General features: G+C 40.0%; 1 long non-coding RNA gene across 1 annotated transcript in view; it reads left to right on the forward strand.

Moving 5' to 3' along the window:
* The window catches only part of LOC117980409 (uncharacterized), a 415,604-nt gene extending 405,893 nt beyond the window's left edge, over positions 1–9,711 (forward strand). Inside the window, exons 7-9 of the long non-coding RNA XR_008625459.3 lie at positions 6,528–6,618; positions 8,458–8,557; positions 9,457–9,711. This is a non-coding gene — a long non-coding RNA (uncharacterized LOC117980409). The remainder of the gene's footprint in view (positions 1–6,527; positions 6,619–8,457; positions 8,558–9,456) is intronic.
* Positions 9,712–24,874: the final 15,163 nt, after the last annotated feature.

Below are 24,874 nucleotides of genomic sequence, written 5' to 3' on the forward strand. Positions count from 1 at the left end.
TAAATCTCTCCTCTCCCATGGGGAATGTGAGTGAGAATGGGAAGAGAAGCCAGGAATGTTGGTGTAGCTGAAGTTCCTGCACGTCAAAATGGGATGAGTGAGGAGTAGGTATTTTCCACAGTCTTATTGACTGAGTTCTTACTAGTTGCCAGATACTGTGCAGACAGCATCCATGTAGACTATCCAGTTTAATTCTCTTTTCCACCTCATAAGGAAAGTGCTAGTATTATCTTCATCTTACTGATAAGTAAACAGAGGCCCAGAAAGACCCACAACCTTACTAAGGTGACACAGCTAGTACGTGGCAAGATGGGATCCAGACCAAAGTCGGTCCGAGGCCACAACAGATCTTGGAAGCAACAGGCTGCAGAGCCTCCCCTGCCTTACTGCACAGCGTTGCTGGGTGCTATGAGGAGATAAAGGAACATGACGTTCTGGATCAGAAGGCTTGGGCTATAGCCCAGGCTCTGCCATTTTTTAGCCTCCACAACTACAGTGCCTTTGCCTGCAAAATAGGGATGATAATGCCTTTCTTGAGAAGCTCAGGGAGTTTCTATGAGGATCAGGTGAGCCGATGGTCATTAAAGTGTTTTGTTACTGGCTGGCCCGGGGCACTGATGTGCATCTAGGGGTAGGAGAGTTCTGAGTTCCGCCGTGCCTCTCTTGATAACTTTCTCAGTGATGTAGTTCAACCACTTGACTTCCTATACCTCAGTTTCGCCACCTGTAAAATGAAAGCCCTAGTCCTTGATTTACTAACCTCTCAGAGGTATGGTGATGCTTAAAGGGGATAAAGTTAAGAAAACACTTTCTTTGTGTAATCTAGAGATGTCAGAATATGATGAAAATTGTCATCCTTATCATTGTCTTTTTGTGTGTGCGAGATGTGGCACTTGGGGCAGTATCTATTTTTGTGACAAAATTATTTCTTAGACTCTCATAAACTCATTTAGCTGAAGGATTTTATTGGTGACAAATTTAGCTTTGTATCTCAGCAATTTTATTTAAAATAAAATACTAAAATAAAAATAATCTATTAGAAAATGGTTCAACTTAGGAGCACTAACAAGTATCAGCTTTGAACTAAGTCTTATGTGCTAAGGAGAATAGAATAAAAATATCAAACAGGCATATAGCACTTATGTGCCTGTACTGTTTTAAATGCTGTAAGTATATTTATTTAATCCTCACGATAAAACCCTGTGAGCAGGCATTTTATTATGTCTATTTTATAGGTGGGAGGTAGGGGGATAAGGGCTCAGAGATGTTAAGTAACATGCACAGGAATGAGATTTGAATCTGCAGTCTAGCCTCAGAATCTCTCTTGTCTTAACCGCTGGAGTGGACTTTATAAAGCACAGTCCCTGCCTTCAAAGAGCTTGCAGAACAGCTTACAGACCAGTTGAGAGCAGATACGCACAGACGATAGATAAGCAAGAAAGGAACACAAGACATTGCTACATTGGATCGTGGGTCAAATGATGCTGTTTGAATGACGGGTTAAAAATAATCTCGAAGTACAGCAAGGTAATGAGAGTGATGTGGGAGAAGTGATGTCTGACTTGGGCCTTTTATGGCAGTAGGGTGTGAGTCGGTAGGAAAAATAATAGGACTATCCATGTAGTACTTGGTCCTATCTAAAGGGACTCATTACTTGAGGAAGCAGCATTGGCTAAACAAATCACTAAATCTAGAAAAGAAATATGTATCATAAAAAGAAGATGGCCCAAGGAATAAACAAAGGGGCAATATTATAGACCATTTACTAATCATATGACAATTTGTGCCTCAGTGTCTTCTGTAAAATGCAGATAAGAAGATCCATTTTGCCTTCCTGACAAAGTAAAACTCCTTTTGAAAATAATAAAGGTCACCCACACATATTTAATGGGATAACAGTTTTAAAAAATCATTTATATTTTTATCTTTTGTCTTCCTAATTACCTGGGCTTTGCCCTAGATGATTAGAGGAGTCTATTGCTTAAAGGAAGGAAGAGGGAGATTAGGAATGCCAGAGAATGGATACAGACCAAAGGGAACATCCACAAATAACCAGGCTGTAGTCTGGAGAGAGGGTTGCCTCAATTCTTTTAGCTGCCTGTTTAGCATATCAAGGGCATGCTTTATCTGAGCCAGAGGTCTCCACAGGAAGGCCAAGTGGAAGAGCCTACCCTTTTCCGGCTTCAAAGATAGTGGGAATCAGAAGAAAAGAGAAGAGAGCAGGAGAATAGAACAAAGACACATGGTCCTATTTTTCTCATCGCGGCTTTGGCACAGGAGGCTCATTAGACAAATTGAGACAACGCTGATTGCTTCTTCCCCAGCCTAAGGCACAGGATGAAACTCCTAGTCCAGTGTGGTGGAAGCTGGACTTGGAAGCAACCTGAGAGTGTGCTTGGGGATCTTGCCAGAGTGGGTTTCAGTGGTTGGGACAAACTGGCACTGCAGTAAAGACTGCAGGTCAGACCCACCAGGTAGGGTGAGTGGAATTCCAGCCAAACCTTAGAGAAGTCTGTGGTGCTAGCAGTAGGCAAGATGAAGCTCAGGTAACCCCAGCTCTGTATACTAGTTGAGGCAGGAGAACAAATGACAATGTATGTCAGGCCAGCTTCCATTTTTACCATGAAGGCCAGAGGGGCAAGCAGCAACCAGGTGGCCAAGGGAGGTGCTCCCTGGACCAGAGTGGGCAGGAGGCCGTCCCACTACCCTATATACCACCACAAATGCTTGTAAGCCATATATCCCTCTCATCACCTTTGTACCCAGAATTTATCTTCATGGAGAAACGGAGAGAGGTTATATGAGAGATTAAACCATTTTTATTCAAACGAGACTGACATCGCCTAAAATGACCATGCAGATAATAAGAACAGACTGGATTTAAACTAGATTGGTCCTTTAGTTTATTTTTCTACCAACTGTCAGATGAAGGTTATAGACAAATGAAAGTTCAGTTACAGGAAAAATAAATTCATTTTACATCCTCATCCAAGTTGAAGTGTGAACAAAATGGTGTGATCCAATTACCTGTAATGTTGTTGTTCTTAAATAATTCTAAGAGTAATATCTCTATATATTGAATTTTTAAATATTTAAGTGGCATTAACATTTGACTGAAACAAAATAATATATGTAAAAGTCCCTGGCACATATTAGGTGCTAGGTGATTATTAATTGTTTGAATGTTGTTTGAGGTCAATGTCAGGAAAGATAACAGCTATGCTCCTTGGATCATGGCTCTTCGTTCTGCACTGAGAGCCTGAATATTGGGTAAGATGAACCCAGAATAGCAGCATTGCTTTCCCTATGTGTGATTGTGTGAGGAATTATGGTCCCAAGCAGAGATTCTTAAATCTAGTCCTGCATCAGAATTATCTGGACAGCTAGTTTGAAAATATAGATCATTTCTCCTCTGTTTCCCCTTGTGATTATGATTCAGTATTTCTGGGGAGGTGCCAAGGCATCTTTTGAAAACCATTAAAAATCTGTTCAGATGGCATTTTAAATACCAAGGGGCACTGTGGTACATCTTTAGTAATTTCTTTCCTTCTTTGATTGTTGTTGACTCTTACAGACACATGTGTGGGTAGACTAGAGAAAGTCAGACTTAATTGTTTTTTAGTTTTTGTCTGTACAAAGTTCTGTGTCTAATCAGCTTGGCTTCTGTCAATTCTCTAAATTCCAAAGCAAAACAAGTATAAGTAAGGGATGATGAGCTTTGTGTTGGGCCGAGTCAAAGAAAATGGCTTCTCCCCCTCATGTCAGCAGAACACAGAGTCTCCAAGCCCAGAGCAATGATTAGATGTGTGAGGAAATTCCTCAATCTGGAAAGAACTATTTTCTTGTTTTTCTCTCCTCTTTCATCCCTGTTTTCAGGTCCCAGGGGGATATGGCTCTTATCAACTCTCAAACAGGAGTTTTACTGTAGCATGACACAAACTGCAATGCAGAAAAACTATGTGTTATGATTCCTGTAGGAAACCCTCTTTCTTTGGGGTCCTATCACTTTTATCCTACCTCTGTCACCACTTTTAGTATGTCATCTCCTGAATGTGGCCTCTCCAGCACTTTCTGACTCATAATTTTCTGTTGGTCACCTGACCAAACGATGCCCAGCCTGAAGTTGGCAAATGGCCATTGTGCTGAACATAATCATTCCAGTAAAACATGGCTTATTAGCATAGAAATCTCTATAAGCCTTTCTATTCTAATTTTGCTGTTATAATTCTGGCCCCTTCGGAGGTCATGCTAACCTAGTTAAGGCTCTTGGAGAAAATACTGTCGTTCCAGCTCATTGCATTTGCATTAAAATATATTGTCCTTCAGCTGACATGCTAACCAGCAACCCATCATCTGCAACTTCGTGCAGAACCTGAACTGCAGGGCATAATTCGTTATTTAAGTTGGAGTCTGGGAAGCTCAGTGAAAATATATGATGGGCACCAAGACATTAAGGTCTTTAAAGTTCTGGCTGTGTGCACTTCACTCTGAATGCAGTGAAAAGATTTTGATGAAAAGCAGATTACTACAAAGTGAAGGATGCTAACTGCTAGGGTCCTTGACGTGTCACATCCCATAGAGACAATATGGCATTGTGAGGACACAAATGTCAGGGTCAGACTGCTTAGTTGACATCCCTGTTCTATTATATAGGAATTTTGAAAACTAGTGATAATAAAATAGTCGTATCTCACTGGGTTATGTGAGATTATCTCTATAGAGTAGTACATTACATGTGCTCATGTCATTAATTACGATTGTTACTAATGTTATATATGCTCAATTGATGTCGACTATTTCCGTTAATAACAATAACAAACCTACAGTATGGTTAATCCTTCATATAGCTCACTCATACAATTTTTGAGAAATTATTTGGGAAAAGATATTTGGGTACTGAAGATACATAAGTAATGAGAAAGGATGATTTCCACCCTCGTAAAGATCATATTCCAGATAGAGAACGTGGAAGTTAGTGAGTTACCCATTATTGTGGGTCCAAGAAGAGGGTGTGAGATCATTTTTCAAGGTTGCTATAGATTTGTTTTGATTGGATAGGAGACTGTAAACTGCTTAGAACAATACCTAACACTACGTACTAAGTATGCAAGTATTTTATTATTGCTGTTATTGTTATTATTAATATTGTTTGTATCCACAATTACTCGTATTATCTTGCTTAAATCTTTTGACAACCTTGTGAGAAAGGTACTGTTATTATCTGACATTAATAATGAGGAAATCAAGGCTCAGGTAGGTCAAGTAACTTACCCACTGTCACATAGCTTATACGACAGAGCCCAGATTTAAACCAACTGCATTGACTCCTTTGAAATTCTTGTTTGCTTGAGTTGATTTGTTATAGGTTGTGTCTCTCAAAGAAATCAGGAAAATTGGACCTGTTAAATGTTTGGTGATGGACAATGAGCTTTTTAAGGTCTTTGGCTGTAACGTGTCCTTGGAAGCAAGGAGCTCACTCCATTTGGTTCCTAGAAAGTTCCTATGGTTGTGTTATCATCACTTCTTGACCTTGAGAGGTTGCCTACTGCACTCTTTGGCTTCAAGCAAGACTTTATCTAATTCTTCCTCAAGAAATCATCTGCTTTTAAAAATATTCTTACAGAAAAGGGGAATCTGTACTCTTTTTAAATGATCTTTAAATAAAATTAGACTCCAAAATAGCAAAATTGGAAGAAACAGTGAGGATTATTTAAGCCAATTCCTCCATTTTTTATGTGAGGCCTAGATGAGGGGAAGGGATGGAAACATCCGCAGTTTACATGGTTAATTACTATGCAGCTTGGTGGCTAAGAGTTTGGTGGGATCTGGAGCTAGGTGGTCTGGGTCTGAGTCCCAGTTCTCTACTTGCTAGCTTAATCTCCTTGTGCCTCAGTTACCTCGCTGTAAAATGGTGGTAATAACAGTGCTTTCCTCACAGGATTGTGGTGAAGATTAAGTAAGTTTCCATGTGTAAGGCACTTGGAATAGGGGCTGGCACATAGTAAACGATATATGAGTGCTTACTATTCTTATTGTTGACAGCACTAGGATTTGAGTCCAGATTGCTTAACTTCCTTGTCTAGTGCTCTTTTCATTTCCTTAAATTCTCTTCCACCAAGATCTTTTTTGTAACCAGCTGAGGTTTTTCCAACTTTAGTTTGACCCATGACCACCAGTTCTCTTCTTAGTCTGGATACCTATGTGGTTCTTGTGCATGTCAGTTTCACACACTGTGGTCATGGGACTCTGAGGTCAGATAGAATTGCATGTGAGTTCCAACCTTACCACAGAGAGGTTACTTAGCCTCCCTGTGCCTCTGTTTCTTCATTTGTACACTGGGGATACCAAAGAGCACCTGCCTTATTAAGGTTGCTGATCGGATTAAATAAGCAGCTATCTATAAAAGCACTCAGCAGAATGCCAGACGCTTGCTAGATACATAACACATGGCAGTACATTATTGTTATTACTACTGTTACAACTCCTTATGGAATTTTCCAAGTCATAAGTGTACTTTCCTCTTGCAGATTATTTGAGTAGGCTGAACCATCAGTGAAAAGGAGGCCAAGCATCTCAAAAATAGGACACCTGAGAGTATGGAGCCAGTGTGACACTCAGGTGAGTTAGCCTTATGATCCCTAAGCATGCAGTCCTTGGACCAGATGCATCAGGATCTTCTGGTAAGTGTGCTAAAATATAGGCTACTGAGACCCACCCTATGTCTGTCAAATCAGAATATTCTAAGGAAGCAGGTCCCAGGGAATATATATTTTAAAGCTCCCTAAATACACTTCATGGGCTGCCAGATTTGGGAATCGCAGGATTAGGTAGCTACCTAAATGAAGACACTTAAACGTGCCAAAAGCTTCTCTTTCACCCATCCATTTATCCATCTATTCACCCATCCATCAACCAAACATGTGCCAGTATCTGGTATTTGCTTCATGACCTGCTACTGCTGTGGTGGGTGCAAAGATAAATGATCAATGTTCTCAAAGAGTCAATAGTCTAAGAGAATGCATGAATGAAGTATAAATAATAAAAGATGTGCTATGAAGTACAATGGGGGTCCAGAAAAGTATATACTTATTCCAGATTGTGGCAGAAGACTCTGGAGAGGTTTCGTTTTATGTAATGGCATGAATTCCCCTTCAGATCCATCTCTAATTCAAGCTTCACCTACTTCTGACTGTTTGTGTTAGATACCAATCCTATGGATTTCTATAGTTTTCTGGAATTACTTTTTACACACTACAGTAGAGTTATGTGGCTGCTTCCATGTTTTACTTAGAAGCTGAGAGCTTGATAAAAGTGAAGGCTGCATCTTAATCATCACCTTTTCCCCCACCTCCTAGCTAGGGTCTGGCTCTGCCTAAGCAGCTGCCATTGGTGCTCAATAAACATTGAAGAAGTTGGGTTGTTGCATTGGTTATGCAAAGAAGGGGGACAGTGGGAGTAAGCGTGGGGCGGGGAGCAAAGCTGGGACCAATCATGGAACACCTAGAATTTGAATCAAATTTGGGCTTTAGTTTTTAGGCAATGAGCCTAAGACAATTTTGGAAGCATCCTTTGTTCACAAAAAAGTTAGAAATGGTGAGAACTAGGGCAGTCTATCACAAAGTGTGGGAGAGGTAATTTTATATGTAAACTATTATAAATCACATTTGAGTTATGAAGTGAGACAATTATTCCCTTTGCAGTTTCATTTCATTCTGTCTAATTATTTCAGGGAGACATTCTGAATTGGGTGCTAGTATTTTAACACTTCTCTAACACTTTCTCTTTTTAAATTTTGTTTATTTTTAATTGACAAATAATAATTGTGTATATTTATGGGGTACATTGGGCATGGAGGGTGGGTTATTCTGTGATGTCTTGACCTGTGTATACATTGTAACACTTCTCTAATACTTTCTAATCCAGCCATCCCCAACCTTTTTGGCACCAGGAACCGGTTTTGTGGAAGACGATTTTTCCACAGATGGTTGGGGGATGATTTTGGGATGGAACTATTCCACCTCAGATCATCAGGCATTAGATTCTCATAAGAAGCATGCAACCTAGATCCCTCACATATACAGTTCACAATAGGGTTCATGGTTCTATGAGAATCTAATGCTGCCACTGATCTAACAGGAGGCAGAGCTCAGCTGATAATGCTTTTTCACCTGCTACTGACCTCCTGCTGTGTTGCCCAGTTCCTAACAGGCCATAGACTGGTACCAGTCCATAGCCTGGGGCTTGAGGACCCCTGCTCTATGATGTCTATACAACAATAAAATTGCCTAATGATACATTTCTCAGAATGTATACCCATCATTAAGTGACACATGGCTGCTTGTGTATTTTTATATATAGCTAAATGTGGCTAGATTAGATGTGATATCTCTTTGGATGCAGGGATAGGTGGGCAAGTTTCTAAAACACGAAACTAACTGTGTCTTTTCTCTGCTTAAGAACCTTCCATGACTCCCTGTTGTTCATAACCGGATAAATTCTAAGCTGCCTAACTCAGAATTCTAGCTTAGAGATGTCTACGCCTGGCTGCTCGCAACAGGTAGTCTCATGTCCTGTCTCAAACATGGGGCTTCAGTAAGAATGAAATTTCCAAGGAGAATTTTATATTCTGCATGCTTTTAAAGGCTCAAGCCTGGAGACCCCCCTTCTTGCCTCTCTTACCCTTTTCACCAGGGCACCCTCTATTCATCCTTCCAGAGCCTTCTCTGGGAAGTCCTTTCCCAAAGCCCACTTCCCAGCCTAAGCTTAGTGCTATTTCTGTAGATACCCAGAAACACATCAACTATATGTACAGTTTACCCTAGTATGTCAAAGTTATAGTTACTGCCTTAGGAGGGATTTTGAGCTTTTCATCTTTATTACTCGGGCTTCTGCTACTGTGTCAAGCAGGTAGTTGACACTCAACAAATGTTTGTTTAGCCTAACTCAGCAGAACACATGGAGTGTGTTCACATGGAGTAACCTGATTTTGCTTAGTCTGCAACATTTCTTGCATGCATCCCCTGCTTGCAGTCTCAATTACAGTCATCCTGTTTCAGTTTTCTTAACTTGTCACTCCCTTCCTCTGTTAACTTTTGCCATACCTCTGTATAACATGGCCTACTTTTTGAAAAAGATTTTTTTACATTCACCTACATTTGTCTCAAATTTGTTTTTAAAAGAAACTTTGTATTACTACCGTCATTGAAAACCTTCATCACTTGGCACAAAAGAAAGTTTAAAAAATACAACAAAAGACATTCTACTAAATTCTGGCTAGACAATCTTGCCTGCTCTAGTAGATGCACTGAGACCATTAATGAATCTTTCATCCCACCTTGTGTCATCCTCTTTGCCACATGACTTTGGGTCTCCCTCACTACTAGGCAAGTTCCTGTCTCCATCTCTTGATTCTGAATTCAGCCATAACACTTGCTCTGCCCAATGTTGTTTTAGCAGATTTGACACATACAGAAGCGTGAAAAACTCTTGTGTGACTGGGATAGCTCCTCTGCAATGAGAACATGCCTGGGATAATGTACTGAAAAGATGTGAGAAATACATGAAGCAGAGTCCAGTCATCCCAGCCAAGAACCAGCTGTGAATGTAACCGCATGACTTTGAGGCAAGTCCAGACCAAGAACAAAGAACCACTGGTCTTAAAGACAGACCTGCAGATTCCTGAGCTAAATAAAAGTTTGTTGTTGAAAGGCACTGAGTTGTTTTTGTTTCCTACAGATATTAATGTGGCAATAGATAGCTAATATACCTGCCAAGGCTCTGAGCCTGAGACATGTTTTCTCTTTGCTAAAAAGATAGATTAGAACAGGGGTCCCCAAACCCCAGGCCACAGACTGGTACAGGTCTGTGGCCTATTGGGAATTGAGCCACACAGCAGGAGTGGTGGGTGAGCCAGCATTATCACCTGAGCTCTGCCTCCTGTCAGATCGGCAGAGGCATTAGATACTCATAAGAGCATGAACCCTATTGCAAACTGCATATGCAAAGAATCCAGGTTGTGTGCTCCTTATGAGAATCTAATCCTGATGATCCAAGGTGGAACAGTTTCATCTGGAAACTATCCCCCTTCCCTGCTTGGGGAAAATTGTCTTCCACAAAACTGGTCCCTGGTGCCAAAAACGTTGGGGACTGCTGTCATAGAGCATATTTACACAAACCTAGGTGGTATATAGCCTGCTACACACCTAGGCTATATAGTATAGCCTATGACTCCTAGGCTACAATCCTGTACAGCTTGTTACTATATTGAATGCTGTGGGGAATTGTAACACAATGGTATTTGTGTATCTAAACATACTTAAAAATAGAAAAGATACAGTAACAATAGGGTATTATAATCTTATGGGACCATTGTTATATATGCTGGCCATTGTGGACCAAAATATTTATAACCTGTGACTATATACATATATATAACATATATGTGTGTTTATATTTATATTTATAATGCATTTATTTACATATATTTTTCTCTACAAAAATTCCTGACAGGTAGTTTTCCTGCTTCTGTTTGCAAACCTCCAGTGACAGGTGGCTTATTATTCACAAATGAGCCTGTTACAGTCCTGATTGTAACTGGACGAAAAAGATAGACTTGAGCAACACAAAACTGGAAATGGGGATTGTTGCAGTAATACAGGTGAGGGACATGGAAGAGCCAAAATGAGCAGGAAGAGTCTGGATGTAATGATAGAGAAGCGAACTCCTTTGGTTGATGCTAAGTGCCATAAAAATGTGAATTGTGTAAAATGTGAATTGTAAAGTGGTTGTGCTCACTTTAGAGCCCAAACTTACTGCATGAACAACTCCCAAACCACACAAATATCTATTTTTCCTTTAAATGGACAAAGCAATGCTGACACCCAGTGGTTGGTTCAGATTACCCACAGCTCTCAGAGAGAGGATCCCAAGGGAGATGAAAGTCAACTTGCTCAGCCCCGACCATCAGAGCACAACCCAGGATCTTTAGCTGGAAGGGCGAGTCTAAATTCAGCCAGTAATAGCCAGCCATGTGATGTGTTTGACACCACATAAAGGATAGTTCCCAGTAAGTTTAATGCAGATAAAAGAGCCAAATTTAACCTGCAGATGAGAAGAGTATTGAATCAAAGTCAGCCCCTTGGGAAACAGAGACAAAAGCAATTACCCTGAGTTCCCTGGAGAACTCCCATCCAAAGCACCAATAAGAAATGAAATAGTTAAATAGTTGACTGGCTTTGGTTGGAAGCCAGTCAACTCCCATTCTGACACAGAGTCACGATGTGATAAAACAACAAGGAACTTGACAAATTGAATGGACAAACTGGTCCAAGGAGGGGAAATGAGTTTGCTAAGGCCTAAAAGCAAGCTAATGGCAGAGAGGAAACACTAGTGTGCTTCCTGCCTGACCAGACTTAACAGCTGGAGCTCCAGTAGCCATCTTGGACCATGTGACAAGGGCCACAATCTTAGGATGGTAGAGAGGAAAGTAGAAGAGTCTGTTCATGAACAAATTCATGGGGCTGTCATACCAACCTGGAGTGTAGATCAGATTTTTATGAACTCTCATCCATGCTCAAAATGTCAATTATCATCTGAATGTCATTGATGCTGATCGTCTATCTACTTGATGTCGCCATTTGAACATCACAGAGGAACGTTCAGAACAAAACTCAAGATCTTCTCCCCACAAATTTGGTTTTCCTTCGGTGTCCCTAAATGACACCACCATCCAGTGCACAAACCAGAAGTAGAGGAGACATCCTTGACTCCTTTCTTTTCCCTGACCCCCATAACTAAAAAATCACAAGGCTTGAAAACATGACTTTATATTAACCCACTTCTTAATATTCTTTTCCTCATTGCTCCAATCCTCCCTGCTTTATCCATTGGACACATTTTGCTTGTTTGTTTATCACCTCTTTCCTCCGTAAAAGAATGCCAGCTTCCATGCCTGCCCCACTTTGCATTCCGCTGCTCTTTCTTCAGACACTCTATTTTATTACAGTCTATTATTTTCTTCATACCTCTTATCTGCATCTGAAATGATGTGTATTTGTCTATGAGACTAGGGGTCTCATCTGTCTTGTCCATGGTTTTTGACTAATGTAGTGAGAAAAGAGCAGAGATTTTGTCTATTTGCCTCACTATTATATAACTAGCACTCAGAACTGTGCCTAGTATAAAGTAGGTGCTTAATGAATGCTTTTTGGTGAGTAAATATGAATATAGATACACATGTAATGTACATATAGTGCTTGGACAGTAGGAGGATCTGGCAAAGGAGGTCCTGGGTTAGCAATTACCTGGTTACAGACTACAACTCAATTACCTGTGCCTTGTTATTTTTGTAGTCAATGGCGTGAAAGCCAATGTTGCGTATCTGCCAAGGACTCGAAAAGGCAGTCTGAGGTTTGATATCATCATCATCATCTGATGAAAAAAAGATCAAACCTAGCTCTGAAAGGGGAAGTAGGGTACCTGGTGGATGTTGTCTTAGGTCAACTTGGGCTGCCACTTTTATTTTCTGTTGCTTTCCCTAACAGCCAGCGTCTATAAGGAAGGTGGTTGACTACTTGTTCGTGCCATAGTTTAGCTGGTTTTTGACTGAATCCATGAAAGAAAAGGAAGGAAGGAGGGAGGGAAGGAAAGGGATAGAAAAGGAAGGGAAGAAAGGAAGAAAGAGGAGACAGAGAGAGAGACAGAGAACGAAAAGGCAAGCGAGAACACACAACAGGGAAATAACATTGTTCTCGCTTTGCCTGTTTTATGTAAAGTATTACAAGGGAAATAAAGAGAAGGTCTTTATACTTCCTCTTTTGTTCATTCCCTGACCCCACATTTGAATTCTTTATGTAACAGCCAGAAGAATCCTTCCCTCTCCCTCTCTCCTCTTCTTATTCTGTCTCTCTCTCTTTTCCTCCTTTCTTTTCTCATTGGCTTAATAAAATAAAGTGAATTTTTACTCCATAACAACTCAACATTAGTGTTCCTGGTTAGCAGGGGGCCACTCATATGATTATCTAGGAGCCCCAACAGGGTACCTTTGTCTTGATACTCTGAGCTCTTTTAGGGCCTCAGAGATTTCTACAAACCAGGGAAGAATAGGAAGGATCCTGCATGGAGTGTTTTTATAAGTCAAGTGCATGATCTCTGTAAAATGTAAGTTGTATAGTGTCCTACCCTGCGTAAAACTTTCAGTGGCTTCCAGCCATCTTAGAATAAAACTCAAATTCTTCACTGTGGCCTACAGGGTGCTACATGATTGTTCTCGCTTGCCTTTTTAAAATTTTATTTTTAACTAACAAATGTTAATTATACATATTTATGGGGTACAATGTGATGTGATGTTTCAATACATGAACACATTGTGAAATGATCAAATTAGGTGGATCCATCATCTCAAATACTTACAGTTTCTTTGTGGTGAGATTTAAAATCCAGTCTTTTGAATTATTAACTGTAATTACCATGCTATGTAATAGACCACCAGAACCTTTTCCTCCTAACTGAAACTTCAACCAACATCTCTCCTTTCCCTGTCCACAGCCCCCTGCCCCACCTCCAGCCTCTGGTAACCACCATTCTACTCTCTACTTTTTTTTTTTTTTTTGTCCATGTGTTCTCATTGTTCGTCTCCCACTTATGAGTAATAACATGCAGTGTTTGGCTTTTTGTTCCTGTGTTAGTTTGCTGTCTACTCTCTAATTCTGAGTTCAACTTTTTTTAGATCCAACATACAAACGAGATCAGATCATGTGGTATTTGTCTCTCTGTGCTTAGCTCATTTCACTTGGCATGATGTCCTCTAAGTTCATTCATATTATCTTAAATGAAAGGATTTCCTGCTTTTTAAGGAGTAATAGTATGGCATTGTGTGCATATACTGCATTTAAAAAATCCATTCATCTATTGATAGGCTCTTAGGTTGATTCCCTATCTTGGCTATTGTGAATAATGCTGCAGGGAACATAGGAGTGCAGATAACTCTTCAACATACTGATGGCATTTTCTTTGGATATATTCCCAAAAGTGGGATTGCTGGATCATATGGTAATTCTATTTTTAAATTTTTGAAGAGCCTTCATACTGTTTTCCAAAATGGCTGTACTAATTTGCAATACTACCAACAGTGTACAAGGGTTCCCTTTTCTCCACATCCTCATCAACACTTATCTTTCATCTTTTTGGTCATGGCTAATTTAACAGGCACGAGGTAATATCTCATTGTAGTTTTAATATGCATTTCTCTGATGATTAGAGATGTCGAACATTTTTTAATATATCTGTTGGCCATTCTTATGTCTCCTTTCGAGAAATGTTTATTCAGCTTCTTTGCCCTTAAAATAGAGTTATTTATTTTCATGTTATTGAGTAGTTTGAGTTAATTGTATATTTTGGATATTAACTCCTTATCCAAAACTAACCTACACAACTGTGGCCAATTAATTTTCAACAAAGGTGCCAAGAACACACAACAGGGAAATAACATTCTCTTCATTCCCTTTAGTTGGTAAAACTAAATATCCACATGCAGAATGAAAATTGATCCTCATCTCACCATGTATATAAGAATCAGCTCAAAACGGGTGAAAGACTTAAACTTAAGATCTGAAACTGTAAAACTACTGAAAGAAAACATAAGGGAAAAGCTCCACGACACTGGTTTGAGCAGAGATTTCTTATATATGACCCCAAAAGCACAGGCAACAAGAACAAAAATAGACAAATGGGATTGCCTCAAACTAAAAAGCTTCTGCACAGCAAAGGAAACAATCAACAGCATGAAGAGACAGCCCACAGACTGGGAGAAAATGTTTGTAAATCATACATGGGATAAGGGCCTTGCCTACCTCTTTGACATTATTTCCCATGTTTTTTTCCATCTTCCTTCATTCAGCTCCAAGCCACACAGGCAGGCCTTTTTTTTTTTTTTTTTTTTTTTTTTTTTCCTGTTCTTAACATCCTAAGCTTTTATCTGCCTTGGGGCCTCTGTGTTTGCTATCTCCTCTGCCTGGATGCCCCCAACTCAGCAATGTTGGCTGCTTCTCTTAATTTGGCTAACTCAGCCCAGAGAAACTCTTCTTGCCTTCCCTATTTAATGTTTCCTTCCCTATTTAATGTTTCCTCAAAGACACTGTTATATTACATTCCATTATTTTCTTCATAGCTGTAATGACATCTGAAATTATAGGTATTTATTTATTCATGAGAGTAGAGACCTATTTTTATTGTATATGATTGTCCATCCTTGTCGACCAGAAGGGGGTCTGGCACCTGGTAGGTGCTTAGTACATATCTACTGAGTACTTACTATATGGCAAATATTCCTCTAAATACAGCACAGGCACTAACTCATCCGATTCTCACAACTCTGTAAGAGGACTACTATTATGATCCCCATTTCATAGAAGAAACTGAAGCCCAGAGAGGCGAGGTAACTTACGTAGGGTTATACAGATAAGTTGAGAAGCAGAAATTCTAATTCCAGGGTCTACAACCTTAACCACTGTACTATACTACTTCCAATCAGAATCCCAGTTTTGGAAAAGAATTGAGTATCATCTGATCATCTCACCACCACCAGATGCATAGATATGCTCTGTGACATTCCTCTTGAGGTTTCTTAACTTCTTGAACGCTCTGGTGGCAGACTACCCACTTTCTCCTGGGTGGATCCACTCCGTTATGGTATGTTAGTTTTCCCTTCATATTGGGATATACTCTGCCTCCTTATAGCTTCTCCCCCAGAGTTCTATTGCACCTGTTCAGCCCTCAAAAGGATCCAGCCCTCTGTGCCCCAAGGAAGCCCATCAGCGGTGACAGGGTTATTCTCCTGACCTTTCTCTCCTACAAGGTGAATAATGCCAGATTCTTCAGGGTGTGGTTTATCTTTCTTCCTGTGCAAGGATATTCAAAGCCTCTGCTCAAGAAATATACGGGTGAATTCTTTTTTTTTTTTTTTGCTCCTGGACCCCCATTTGGGAGCTGTGGGCCAGACATGAATTAGTGGGGTTTCTAAGCCCATCTCATCTGATTTCGCTGAATCTCATCTCCCAGCCGGGGTGGTAACAAAAACCCACATGGCACAAAAGCAATTCCTTCTTGGGACTGTGGGGGCTGTTATCTGGTGCTCCTTGGATGATGCTATTAGCATTACTTACAGCTCCCATTTTGAAACCATGGGCATGGGAGAGGCTGATAAAGAAACTGGCTTATATATGCCTTTCCTTTCATTGCTGATATGCTTGTCCCTTGTGGGTTTCTTGCAGAATAACAGAATTGTAAAGTGAGGAGAAAAGTTATATCATTGGATTAGGGAATATAGAGTTCCATTGCGAAGAACTGTCTGGGGGTTGCTGATTCAGGGTGTGAGGCAGGCTGCATTTACAGACAAAATAAAATATTTGTGCCTCCCCACCCCCCAAAAAAAGGCAACTTGGTATAGAGGAGACTGGTTGACCTGTGCATAAATACCAGCTCTATTTATTTGAAATACTTTATCTCTCTGATCTTTAAAATAAGGAACTGTACCTATCTGAAACAACTGTTATGAGGCTTAATTACACTTCGGTGTTTGGTGTGCCCTAAGTCCTCAATACACATTGGTTTAGATTCGTTGGACTTTATTGAGGTTTCTTTTACTTGCCACAGGTTCATGTTCATGGGATTTAAATCTCTATCCCAGGCATCTGGCTCAACTTGCTTATTAAATGAGGTGGTACCATAGAGAGGCAGAGGAATTTCCAGTAATGACAGTTAAATATGCCTGGTGATTACAGTTTTGTGGAATGTTTTCTCATGTGTGATTTCATTTCACCCCTGTGACAACCCTATTAGGTAAGGGTAATTATTTCACATTTCACACATGAGAAATCTAGGACACAGTAACGTTATTTAACCTGTCCAATATCACAGGGTTAGTGAGGATTTGGTCACTATCGTAGCCTAGAAGACCTGGATCAGGGCCTTGCCTTGAACTCAGGTCATCTGATTTTAAACTCCATTCTGGCTTTCCTTTGAATCTTTTGCTGGACTTGTAGAACTTAGCCTTCTGTTACTCATCTCTGTATTTTCCAGGTTAGTGCCTCATACCCAAAGGCACCAAATAGGCATTTGTAGAATTGAAGCAAGTTTTAGCAGCTATGGGTCATATATGAATTTTGTAGGAATGAGCTTACTTAATAGTCCCAGTGTACTAAATAAGACAACCTATAAATGAGCTCCCCCACACCCATCCTAGATCTTACAAAAGGTTATTCCTGCCTCCATTCTTAGCTTATTTCTGTCTTGGACTGGAGCATTTGAAACTCCTACTATGAGAACAACTGTGAAAAAAAATGGCTAGTCTGCAGAATCTGTGTTTATGTAAATAAAGGAAGAGAAATGTGAGCATCAGACATTGCTTAGAAAAGTAGCAGTTGGTAGTCGGGAGGGTGTAGGTTTGGAGATCGGTTTCTGATCCAAGCCATATGGATCTTGATAAACATAGATCTCTATGTATCCATTCCTGACTCTAAGGCAACCAACCCATTCCATATGTGGTGTGGCCAGCACTAGTGACAACAGACTTCCAGCCAAACCCTTAGCTTATTATCTCTCTTGACTCATCTCTTTTTGACCTTTCTAGCACCTGGCACCCTTACCTATTCCTAGCTCTCCAGCTCCTGAACCCTTTCCTCCTCTTCCATTCATGGCCTCTTCCTTGGGTCTGACCCTAGACAGTACTGCTCTGGTTCTGACTTCTGCCTTCCTTTGCATATTAGGGTGAATTGGTTTTTTTTTTTTTTTTTTTTTTTTTTTTTCTGGCTACCGTGAGAAACACAACTTCTTGAGAGTAATTTCCTCCATTTAGCCCTGTTTCTTCAAAAACGAATTGACCTTGTAGAGACTTTGTTTCTAATGTGCAGTGACTCAATTCCTTCATGCCTCCATTTATTCATACCTTCATTCAATCAACTAATACATGTCGATTATCACTTACTTGCTGTGCACACCAGTGCTGGTGTACCATGTGACTAGGTTCCAGTCCTTGCTCCATGGAGCCTGTCACACAGAAGGGGATATAGTGTAGCATGATAGTTAAGAGCATGTGAATGGATATGGGTTCTAAAAATGGCTCTGTTGCTCACTAGATGCATAACCTGTGTGCCTTTGGTCAAGATACTTAATCTCTCAGAGCTTATTTCTCCATATGTAAAATGAGAATATTGCCTAGTAGAATCATTGTACTATTAAGTAAAATTATCCATGTTAGATATTTAGTACAGTGCCTGACGCACACTACACACTCAGTAGACATTGACTATTGTTTTATTAGTGAGGGACAGATAAATAAGATAATTAGAATGTAATGTTATCAATGATATAATAGGGAACATCTTAGGTTAATAATAGGTCCTTATCCAGGTTTCAGAAGGTTTCTTGGAGGAAGTGATATCCTAGCTAATACCTTATGGGTGAGCATGAGTTAGCCATGTTAAAGAAACATGGAACATTTCCGGGGAAGGGAAAAACATGTGCAAAGGCCTGGACAAGAGAAACATCATGGCAACACACATGTAGTTCAGTAAGGCTAGATAAATATTTGAGAGTAAGTGGTGAGAGGTAAGGCCTGTGTCCTGCTTACTTCCTTTTATTCTGCCTCTTTCGCTTCCCAGGCCATGACCCCATCTCATTACCCCACTTTTCCTCTTTGCACAGCTGTGATTTGCTAGGGGTAAAGGATGCTGAGTGGAAGTTGCTTCCCCTTGATGACTTACTTACATAATTGCTGATGCATGTGCCCCATGGAAAACTTGGAGCCATATTCTATTTAGGGACATTTTTGCCTTACACAGCAGATCCAGCTACTATGATTTGCCTCGTTACCTATTAAGAGGACATTTGCATGGACTTAAATGGTTTCCTCACCTTGTTCTTGAGACAGATTTTTCCATGACTGTCCATTTGTCCAATAGCAGGCAAGTTGGAGAAGTGAGCAGGAGTTCACTGAGACTTGCTTTTAATTGGTTTCTGGTAGAAACACAGAATGTCAGGCTGGGAGACACTTTATGGGTCATTTCTACTCTACTACGTCATGGAAAACTATGAAAATTTCAATCCTAGACCCCAGAAATTATAAGGTATAGAAAAACGCTGAGGCTAGTGAAAGGAGAGTGATGGCAAATGATGTTAACAGGGAAACAGTGGTTGCAAAGCTGTTAAAATCTGCCTCTCTGATCAGCTGCCTATGGGAAATATGTCTGCCTCTGCCCCAGCTTCATGCACCCCTAGCAGACATTACTAGGAGATGGCAGCACTATTCTTTTGAGCCCAGATAGGGCCTCAGAATTCTTCCAAACATAGTGCTGCAGAGGTTCATGGCTGAGTATGTGGAGTTGGCACTTGTAATGAAACACACTAACTACCCTGAGAACCTCTCTTTTTATATGCAGGGAATGTCAGATCCATCAAAAAGAAGTACTTTATCCAATGTAAACATGCACATTAATGGCAGACCTTAAGTTAGAGTATTTTGCTCCTGACCCAAATCCCTGAAAGAATTTCCTCTGTTTGAAAAGTATCATGAAGGCCAGTTAGATTATTCTTTCCAAAAAGTATGCTGTCATGCCACTCTCCCACTGAGCATCCCTCAATAGCTTACCATTTCCAATAAAATAAAGTCTAAACATATCAGCAAATCATTCTACATTTTTTCACATCTTGAGCCCAGCTCTAGTCAAAAGGGATCCCCACCCCTTTGTTTATGCCTTCTCATTCAACTCACATCCATGGGTCCTCCAAAGCTGGGGTCAAGCCTTTCAGCTTCTCTGAAACTGGCCAATTTCAATCCAATTTGTCTTCTTCCCCTAAACAATTCTAATGATTACGGTTCGACCAACAACACTTATTGGCATTTTTGAGGTTTTAATGGTGGAAAATGACATATGGCCAATATTACTCTAGACTCCAGTTACCCTGGCCCACTATAAAAGAGCAAGCCACACCTAACAGGTGACATTTTAGTGTGATAGACCCTTCTTACCTGAAAACACAGCCCAACTAGGATCCCAGAATCTTGGGACCAATCTGATTAAAATTCCATTAGCTTGAGGTGTAGTGAGAAGGGGGCAGTGAGTGAGGAAGGGGGCTTAGAGAAATCTCCTTTTCCCTGAAGGCCTTCAGTTAACACACATTATCCCTGCCCCCCACCTTCTAATTGCTACTTATGTTTCTTTCCAATCTATTTGTAGGGCAGTATCTCATTAATTAATTAAATTAATTTGAATTAATTCAATTTAACAAACACCTCCTGTTTGTCAAGCACTATGTTTGGAGTTGGAAATACAAAAATAAACAAGACAAATATTCTTGTTTCATGGAGCTTGTACTCAGGTTGGGGAGACAGATAAGATACAAGTAACAAATAATGCCTTTCTCATCTAGCATACTGTAGGGGGACACAGTATACAGTCAATTAACATTTGTTACCTTCCCTTATTCAATACCTATTTGGATTAGTATCTACAGGGTATACTTGATGGAGGTGTGTACGCATTTATTCAAGTATATTTACTGAATGTTGAAGTATCCAGCAAGTATCTTTTAAATTAGATTCATAGAGGCAGTTAACAAAGATGGTCCAGGAGCATGGAATGCAGAATGATGTAGTCAGGAGTCAGTCCCATGCTTCTAAGTGCAACTACGTTTAGAGTACTGCATTCCATGCTGGACTCCACATTGGCAAACTATGGAGTGTCTGAGGGAGGGTAACCAGGTTGGTTTGAAGTCTTTTCATGAAAACCTGAGAAACCTTTGAAGGAAGTAGAACTGTTTTGGAGAATAGTTTGAAACTTTGGTTGACAGGCAATGGTGCTGATATGGTTTGGTTTTGTCTCCACCCAAATCTCATCTTGAATTGTAGCTCCCATAAATCCCACATGTCATGGGAGGGACCTGGTGGGAGGTCATTGAATCATGGGGGTGGGTTTTTCCCATGCTATTCTCGTGATAGTGAATAAGTCTCATGAGATTGGATGGTTTTATAAAGGGGAGTTCCCCTGCACACACTCTCTTGCCTGCTGCCATGTAAGACATGCCTTTGCTCCTCCTCACTTTCTGCCATGATTGTGAGGCCTCCCAAGCTGTGTGGAACTGTGAGTCCATTAAATCTCTTTTTCTTTATACATTACCCAGTCTTGGGTATTTCTTCATGGCAGTATGAGAACAAACTAATACAGGTGGTAATTGTTGGTTGTAAACATTTGAAGTGCTACTATATGTAAACATGAATATTTTTTGTTTTCTGGGCATCCAAGAAGATGAAACTGGAATTAGCAAAAATGCCAAGAGGGAGCCCTTAGTTTGATTTAAGTCATTCCTAAATGAGACACATGGTCTTGTATGGATGGGGGCTCCCTGACACTGGAAAAATTTAAGCAGAAGTTTCTGAGTTTGTTGTGGGCATTCAAACATTAAAAAGATGTTTTTCCCAGATTATCACCAATAACTATGTTAACTTTGTATTTGGTAATGATTTGTTATGAGGATCATTATTTTCTTTTATGGTTTAGAAAGCATTTTTATGTAAATTATCTGATTTGATTTTCACAAAGACAAGTTTTGTACTATTCCATTTTACAGTTGGGCAAACAGACTTCAAGAGTCCGGTCATCGCTGTTCACAATGGAACCGTGATATATGGCTTATGGCTCCACAAACAGCACTTTTTATTGTTTAAAAATGCTTAGACATGCTTGTTGATTCATCTTATAAATACAGAAATGATAGAATGCTGGCTGACAAATTCTTTGTGTCCTATATATCCTTGACTTTTCTCTTTTTTGAGAGGGTCACTGTTGCACACCTCTTATTTTCTGTTCCAACAACTGTATGCTTGCTATTGTAATGCCTGTACATTTCTTGCTGCCTTTTTACTTTTTTCCACATTAAAAAATATATATGTATATGCATTTCCTCTCCAGAAGTTACTAGGCATATTTACTAGTTGATCTAAGAGGTAGTACTTGAGGGGCCAAACATGGAATTATTTACTTCATGCCTAGAGAATTTCAACTTTGTGTTTCCTCCCATGATATTACTCCAGTGTTTTCTTTATTCATTCTTCAAGGGTCAGCCTAAATCTTACCACTTCTTAGAAGCCTTCTGCAACCTTCTTAGGCTACAAAGTTTTAGACAGTTTTAGTATTTATTGTGTACCCTATTTAGCTTGACTTGTGTACATTCTATTCTCACATACATTTGTCAGTTACATATTCTTGCTGGAGAATAAAATCTTCAGTGGTGTGTTTTTCTCTCTTTTATATACTCCAAATTTCTTGCCACAATGTTGAGCACCTAGGAATGTTGAATAACTACTTGAAGATTTTTAGTTCACCCCCATGGGTTTTAATTCTTCTCATAGATAACATGTTAAAATGTATTTTCTGTTTGCCCTAAAGAAACAGAAACAGTATGTACCTTTGGCTCTAGGTCCTCATTATCTTAGGTTTGAATCTTGGCTCTGCTACTTTCTAGAAATGTGACCTTGAGATGGTTTCTTCACCCCTCTAAGCCTTAGCTGTAATGGGGATCATGATCGTATCTACATTTAAGGGACATCATGAAAGTCAAATGAAGGAAAGAAAAAAATTTTTTAGCACAGTGCCTGGCACATAGTTAATGCAAAATGAACGTTAGTAGTTATTGTGAGTGCTGTTGTTATTCTTACCACAGGATCTGTCAGATAAAATGACCTGGATTTGTTTAAATGATTTGGTGCTCTGACTCCAGGGATGTACACTAGTAAATCCAGAGACCTATTTTAGGTATGTATGTATACATTTGTATGCTTGTACTTATTTATTTATTCCTTGCCTTGTCCTAAAAAGAATTTAAGGCAGCTTATTAACATGCACAGCATATACCAAAGTAAAATAAATTTTAAAATAAAAAATGGCACAATAGGAAAATCAAAGAAGAGAAAAGCAAAACTTAGAAATAAAGATAGTATATAAAATACATGCCATGAAATATTTTGCCCCTAATGGAGGTAGGCTACAAATCTAGCTTTAAATTTCTGAGAAGCAAAGAGTAACACAGGATTAATTACCCAATTTACAGTGCACAGGAGGTAAAAACAATCAAGCTGCTTATGGAAAGTGTTAAGATTCTTTGTAGTGGGATTAGAGAGGATTTTCCTATGGCTCAGAGAGGAAGCTATGCAATGCAAAGAGCAAAATTCTTGTGGTGGTTTTCAAATATATCCACTTTTTTTTTTTGAGACACCTCTCTTTAAAAATGGAAATGTAGGTGTGCTAATTCTCCTCTGCTTAATTGTTGGACATCTGATGTTAGGACATAAAAGGGATTGTGGCATTCTTATTATTATCTCTCTGGTATCACTCACTCTGAAGGAAGCCATTTGCCATGTTGTAAGGATGCTCAAGCAGCTCTATGGAGAGGACCTTGTGTTGAGAGATTGAGGGCTCTAGTCAACAACCATGTGAGAGAATCATCTTCAAATAGATCCCTCAGACCCAGTTAGGTCTGCAAATGACTGCAACTTTCTTTGGTATCTTGACTATGAGAGACTCTGAGCCAGAGCCACCCAGCAGAGCTACTTCTGGATTCCCCACCCTCAGAAACTGGGGAGATAACACATGTTACCATTGTTTTAAGCTGCTAAGTTTGGGGATAACTTGATATGTAGAAATAGATAACTATTACAATTCTCAACACTGCCCCACAGTGATCACAGTGAGGGATTTGATGAGGACACTCTTCACAGTGACCCTCAGTTTATGATGAGTGCAACTTATGTGCAAAATGGTCAGGCTTAAGCAGACCTAAAAAAGTCTGAGAGCTTACAATTTCATGATGGGAGAAAGACACACAGCCCATTAACCATAATATCAGGAGGAAGGGGTAAATCTAAATTAAGGCACAAGTAAACAAGCTATGGGAGCTTAGGAGGGAGCATTTAATGTTACTGAAGGTTTTATGAAAGAGGTGGCATTTGGGTTGGGTCTTGTAGGATGGCATATTAGAATTCCTTTAAGGAATTCTTCACTTAAGTTCCTCAAGAAACAGACTCTGAGATGAAGATTTGCATGTATAGAGTATATGGGGGACTATTTTTGGGAACGCCACCTGTGAGGCAGTAAGGAAGCAGGATTAGACAGAAGTGGGTGTTAGCCTGCAGTTTAGTTGCAACAGAGGCCTCAGGCTATTCCGTGGTGAATTCTAGAGTTGAGATGTTCCTTCAGAATTGTATGGAATTGAGACAAGGGGTTGGCTTTTATCTTCCTGAATTGATTAGTTAATCAGATGTGAGCTGCTTCTTGAGAGGGAACATAGCCCTGGGTGAGACAGTTTCATTTGGTTAACCACATTGCTAGACCATCAGCAGATAGCATTCCTGGCCACTAAAGGTGTTAGTGCTTCAGTCCTAAAGAAGGGTCAGCGTGGCACACTACAGCACACATTCTACTAGCTTAAGCTGACTTTGCAATCATCACAGTTGGCATCAGCATCATTATCATCATCACCATCACCATCACCATCATTATTTATGGTGATGGCTCACAGATCTGAAAACAAAGTAGATTGGGCTACTTTTAAAGGATGGCTGAATTCTGAAGCTCAAACAATGTCATCAGTAATATACCTATGTCTTGGGACTCTATGTGCCTTCCTATTGGCTTTACTCATATTCTCAGGTTGGCACAAATGTAGGCTTACCTTCTGCCAAACTAGCATCTCAGTGGAAAGAGATCCCTTTCCCAGAATTGCTAGCAACAGTCCTGGGCTGATGGTAGTAGGCCTGCTGGGGTCACCTGAATATCTTTGAACAAATCACTATGGGTAGGTGAATATAGGCTCTGACTGGCCAAGT

The sequence above is a fragment of the Pan paniscus genome, chromosome 4 (assembly GCF_029289425.2).
Source record: "Pan paniscus chromosome 4, NHGRI_mPanPan1-v2.0_pri, whole genome shotgun sequence".
Taxonomy (NCBI): domain Eukaryota; kingdom Metazoa; phylum Chordata; class Mammalia; order Primates; family Hominidae; genus Pan; species Pan paniscus.